Genomic DNA, 6,419 nt, shown 5'->3' on the forward strand with positions numbered 1-6,419 from the left:
ATCCTCTCCACATGGCCAAACCACCTCAATGTGTTCCTCTTAACGTATCCTATCACATCCACATCCACACCACAACACTCCTTTATATCCTCATTTGTCAGCCTGTCTCTCCATGTGACTCCACAGGCTCCTCTGAAATAACTCATTTCCACTGCTCTCACTCTTGACTTGTGTCCTTCCAACAGCGTCCAAGCTTCACTTCCATACGTTGGGGTTGGTATCACAATACTGTCATGTAGTAACTTTTTCACTTCCATGCTCACTTCCCTGTTTCTTATCACTGCTTTCATGGAACCAGCAACTTTCCTTCCTTGTTGTACCGTTTCAAGCACTTCACCCTCCAATCTTCCATCCTTACTCATCATACTCCCCAAGTACTTAAACGCACTCACATTTTCCATTTCCTCACCATCCAACCTCACTGTACATTCACTGACTTCACCTCTCTCAAAGACCATCACTTTACTCTTCCCTACATTCACCTTTAGCTGGAATTATACATTCGTTATATACTTTTCGTTTCATATAAACTGGCAAGCTAGTTTTCATAATGTTTCTATGTTTACCGAAAGCTTTCCATCCAATTATAATGCGTCTTTTTATTTCGCTATCATTATCCATCCATCCATTGCCAGACGCCATGTATCCCAGACAGGGTGGCCAAGGGCTTAGAGTTAATTGTTTTACAGGGAGGGGCACTAATCCTCCACCAACCCCACTTGATGTAGGGATGCCAACAGCATCTGGTGTTCCCAGGCGGTCACCCATCCAAGTACTAACCAGACCCAACTTTGCTTAACTTCGCTGATCGAACGGGAAGCGGTGTACTCAACGTGGCATTATCTTTCGTTAATTTTAGTGTTTGTCCCAAGTAATTGTACTCCTCGACTTCTTCAAGAATTTCTCCTCTTATTCTGATGACGCTTTTTGGTGTTTGTAGGTTAAACATTGGTTTAGTTTTACTCTGGTTCATCTTTAGTCCTACTTTGAGACGTTTCTCTGTTCAAGTCATTTAACATTTTTTGCGGTGTCTCTGCTGTTTCTGAGATTAGGACAAAGTCATCTGCAAATCTTAAATGGTTTAACTTTTCTCCATCTATGTTCACTCCTTTGTTTTCCCAGTCTAGCTTTCCGGAAATACTTTCTAGGCATGCTGTAAATAATTTTGGTGAAACTGTATCTCCCTGACGCACGCCCTTCTCATTCTTAATAATCTCTGAGTCCTTATATAATTTAACTGCAGCAGTTCCCTCTTTATATAGCTTTTCGAGCAGTTTTACAATGTTCTCATTCACTCCTTGTTCTCGCAATGAATTAATAATTGCTATGTGTTTCACTGAGTCGAAAGCCTTTTCGTAATCAACAAAACGTAAGCACAGATGTTTAATATATTCTGTAATTTTCTCAATGAGCTGATCAACTGTGTGTAGATAATCAGTAGTCGAATATCCGCTTCGGAATCCTCCCTGTTCACGAGGTTGGTTTTCCTTCAAATCTGTAGTTATTCTGTTTGTAAGGACTTTACTGAAGAGTTTGTAAATGAGTGATAATAAGATAAAGGGTAGATAGTTACTAAGATCTTTTGAGTCACCTTTTTGTAAAGTAAAATAACTATTGCATTACACTATCTTTTGGGAATTTCCTTCTTTTCTATACATTGAGTAAATACATGAGCAACCCTTTTTTGTACTTCTACTCCTGCATCCAACAGTAAATCTGCTACTATTGCATCTTCTCCTGAAGCTTTCCCTCTTTTATTAGTTTTAAGACAAATATTTACTTCGTCTGGTGTTACATCAGATATTTGACTTGTGTCAACTACAAGGTTAACTATTGGTACTACCGTCTTTGATGCATACAGTTCTTTGTAAAATTCTTCAACTCTCTTCAACATCTTATCTCTGGATTTATTGACCACCGTTTTTGTCTTTCAGTGATGTAATTTGTTGCTTTCCTAGTGTCACTTTACGTCGGACTTTTTCCCCTTTTAATGTTTTTCTTATCTGATCCATGTTTCTCTTTCTTTTTTCTTCTCTTTGTCTTTTGTTGATAAGCTTATTTAACTTCGCTCGCTCTGTTTCGTCTTTCTTTGTTTTTACTTTCATTTCCTTTTTTTTTTTTTTTTTTCAAGCAGCTCGAGTGTCTTCTGAATAACTCTTGGCTTTGGTTGTAGCCTATTAGGTTTTCCTACTACCTCCGCTGATTCTCTTAGCACTTTTGTTAGTCTGTCATTCAGCTGATCAATGTCACATTCAATATTACTTAGAACCTGAAATCTGTTCCTTGCTTCCAACTGAAAGGCTGCGTTATTTTTGTTAACTTTTATTGGGCTTATCTTATTATCTATAATCATCTTCTTTCATTCACTTTTTGACATTGAATCTGGCTGTGCAACCCACCATTCTATGGTCTATCTATCTATCTATCTAACACTATTACATTTTGTAATAGGGTTATTATTATCTGCTATAATGAACTCGATTTCATTTTTCTTTTTATCCATTGGGGCTTCTCCAGGTTCACTTTCTCCCTGTTCTTTTCTGAAAGGATTTGTTCATTATTCTCATGGTATACTTTTCAGCAAAGTTTAACAGCATTTCTCCTCTTTTCGGTCCTTTCTCCCACTCCAAATTTTCCCAAGCATGCTTCTCCATTTTTTTATTTCCCAACTTTTGCATTGAAGTCTCCCATGAGTATAGTATATACAAGTGCTCGTCGGCCCTTCGGGCCCCTCTCATTTGCTCCTGTGGAGGGCTCCTGCGTTTATGTGCTGTTCTAGTGTACCATTGTCACTTGTTTTTTTTGCATCTAACCAATTGATCGCGTTATTTGCAGCTTCAGTAATGGAACCCAGGTTATTTTAGTTCTAACTCTGGGCAAAAAATTCTACGGAGATCCAATGCCTCACTTCGGGAGCAGAGTTTTTTGGTCAAAATGTGATCGCTTATTAAATATAGTAAAAGTTTTACAATCGTGATGGGATCAAGTTTTTTCACATCATTGATTTTTTTGCGATTCCTGTGTCAATTTTGGTGCTATTTGAATGTGTAGTTTCGGCTGCCCAATACACACACACACACACACACACACACACGCACGCACGCACGCCAACTGCTATAGTATATTAGATGGTCTTTTCTTCTTCTATAATCTGGGAGATGTCATCATAGAATGTTTCAATTTCTTCATCTGAGCTCTGGGAAGTTGGTGCATACACTTGTATTGCTTTCAGAGTATATTTTTTACGCAGTCCAATTTCCACCAGTGCTGCTCTGTCAGATACACTGCTGAATTTAACAATTTTGTCTGCAAGATATCTGTTTGTTAGAAATCTTGCAGCACTAACTCTTTTGCTTTCCTCTGTAGTAAAATAGGTAGTTGCTGTCATCGAGCTTAATTACTTTTTCTTCTTTCTGTGTGTCTCACTCAAACCTACAATATCCCAAATAATGTTTTCCAGTTCAGTCATTAAGTTATCAAGTTTGTAATCATCTGCAAGACATCTTACATTGTATGCATAGATCTTTGTGGATTTCAAATTGTTTAATATCCCAGTCTCTAACTTGCCAACATGGTGCCTGTTTTTTTTTGGTGGCACACTGCCCGTAAGCTCAGGTGGCAGTAAGGTTGGACCTTTAGTAGACAATGATCCAACAGGAACGCCCGTCAGATCATTTGCACTAGAACTCATGTTTGGTTGGGAGGATTGTGGCAAATAATCTCACCTCCCTGCCACAGAGTTTCTGGTGAAATGTAATTTTTGTGCCACATTATTCGTTATATTCAGTGGAGAACTATATATCTATATCTATCTATCTGTATCTATACCTATCTATCTATCTATCTAGATCTATCTATCTATCTATATATATATATACAGTAATCACTGTACTTTCCGGACGCCCACTGTCCGGACTCCCCACTTACTGGACATTGTGGGCCTGGACCTTCGGAACCCAGAAATGGCCAAAAAAAGAAAAAAAAAATCCCCTCCAAACCCAATTTTTTTCCCATCCGTAATTTCACATTGCCGCGCGGTGCTGCTCGGCGCCAAGCAGCCGTTTACACCACTGCCCCTTCACCCCTTCCTTTCTCCCCCTTCCCCCCCTCCACAGTCACGGTTGCCATTTGGTATTTTTCATTACCAAATGTGGGCCAATTTGGTACTGAAACGTTTGTATGGTAGTGAATCAGCATGATCCATTACCAAACAAATTTTTCACATATATGAAGATATAGAGAATGGAGATGGTGGACTGTCTGCTTTCTTTGATTAATCTGCTAGTATACAAAGGACAAAAATAAACAGGCTGCTGATTACAAGGAGAGTGATTATTTCCATTTGTACATCAAATTAAGTGGTTTGTACATACAATTAGTGATGAAAAAATGCTTCCTTTAAGAATTTGGCAATGAAAAATTAAATTTGGTAATGAAAATTGGGGAGTTTGGTAATGTGGCCAAGTTCAAATCTGGCAACCCTGTCCCCAGTTACTGCCTAACCTTCATTCAGGGAAGACGTCCATCGTAATGGATGCCGCATGTGCTCGTTTTTTATGAATAAACTGTGAATAAACAGCAATACCTCGCCACTAGACCAAATGGGAATATACAGTGTTGTGCAGTGTTAAGAAATTAGAATTTAGAATGCAAAGGATTAAGTGTGGAGTGAGTGTGGAGTGCAAAGTGGCGGTTGAAACTGGCGTGGTTCAATTAAGAAGAATGTGCAGTGTTAAACAATTATAACTCACAATGCAAGGAATTAAGTGTAGCACAACACTGGATTACTGTATGTGCTTCAAGAGCATTTTCACAACTACCAGAGCCTTAGAGAGTTAGAGGAGGTGGCCACAGATGTGCTGTAAGTACAGTATCCTGTACACTGCTAGGCCTAAGTATTTTCCATACTCACTTCTAATTCCTCATTCTCTGGTTCATTTTTATTTATTTCATGCTTTATGTCCATTATTGGTGTGAACAGGGTCTTAAATAGGTTTAAATAAGTGCTATGCATGTCCAGTAGGGAGTTACTTAGGTGGCTTTCAAAGTTAGGCTGGGTTAGGGTCATAAGTATCAGTCCACCAGTCAGAGGCCCACTTTCCGGACATGCCTTTGGCTCAATTACATCGGATAGTGGAGGGAGTACTTATATACATATATATATATATATATATATATATATATAGAGAGAGAGAGAGAGAGAGAGAGAGAGAGAGAGAGATAAATATATATATATATATATATATATATATATATATATATATATATATATATAGATAGATAGAGATATATATATATATATATATATATATATATATATATATATATATAAAATATATATATATATATATATATTGTTACGGAACAGAGAAAGATAATGTACACTTTAAGTGAGAATACTAAAAATCACTACTGTCCCGTAAAGTTCCAGGTTCAAAACAAAAGAGTTAGATAAAATTACAAGTTAAAGTTTAATGCACAAACTAACAACAAAACATTCAGAACTCATAAGGATAATGTAATGGCAAAAAACAGGTTAAATATATGGTTAACTGCAATAGCCCCTATTAACACGAAATTAGCAAGAGTAAATTTATCTAAGTCAGCCCTGTTAAAATGAGATACCAGATAATACTCAGTGAATGCCAGATATATTATTACAGATACAAAATATTATTAATGATGTCTAACAATAAGAACCTTACATGAATTACAAAAACCTCACTAGGCCTACAAATTAACAACTTATGCTATACAGTACAAGAACAAAATGCAATAACACTTATACTCAAATTACACAGCTACTAGATGGTTGGAGACTTCCTGAGCACTCACAATAATAACTGTACAGGGGAGGACAGAGATGTGAACAAAATGAGGAGTAGATCTAAGTGGCAATAATGCAGAGACTGAGTTCATTATATAGGGGCCAGCAGAGCTTGATACAACTTGTAAGAAGAACGTGCAAATGAAGCCATAGGGGACAAAGAGCTGACAATCCTGCTCTGAACAACAGAAAGGACGACTTACTCTACTATAATGGTAGAAGGGGGGACTGAGGCAGAACACGCTCGTGATCAAACATGCAGCATACTGTGCGTTAAAATTACACAAAGGATGATGAAATCATAGGCTATGTAACACCTCCCCACAAAGAAAAAGAAATTTACAAAGGAAATTTATTACTCTAAAACAATCTGTCTAAAGTCTAGATAAGCAATCTGCAATAACATTCTTTCCCCTTGACATGTTGTATGTCTAATGAATACTCCTGAAGAAGTAGACTCCATCTTGTCAATCTCTGATTTTTATCTTTAAACTTACTAAGGAATTGCAGTGGGTTATGATCGGTATAAATGACTATGGGGTCAAAACCAGAACACAAATAAAATGAAAAATGCTGTAAACCCAAAATCAAG

At 37.4% G+C, this 6,419-nt stretch overlaps 1 pseudogene; it reads right to left on the reverse strand.

Moving 5' to 3' along the window:
• Positions 1-731: 731 nt before the first annotated feature.
• On the reverse strand, positions 732-850 carry LOC145412667 (5S ribosomal RNA; annotated as a pseudogene).
• Between the last annotated feature and the right edge of the window lie 5,569 nt (positions 851-6,419).

The sequence above is a fragment of the Coenobita brevimanus genome, chromosome 93 (assembly GCF_032717465.1).
Source record: "Coenobita brevimanus isolate Jiangsu-jjx chromosome 93, ASM3271746v2, whole genome shotgun sequence".
NCBI classification, from domain to species: Eukaryota; Metazoa; Arthropoda; class Malacostraca; order Decapoda; family Coenobitidae; genus Coenobita; species Coenobita brevimanus.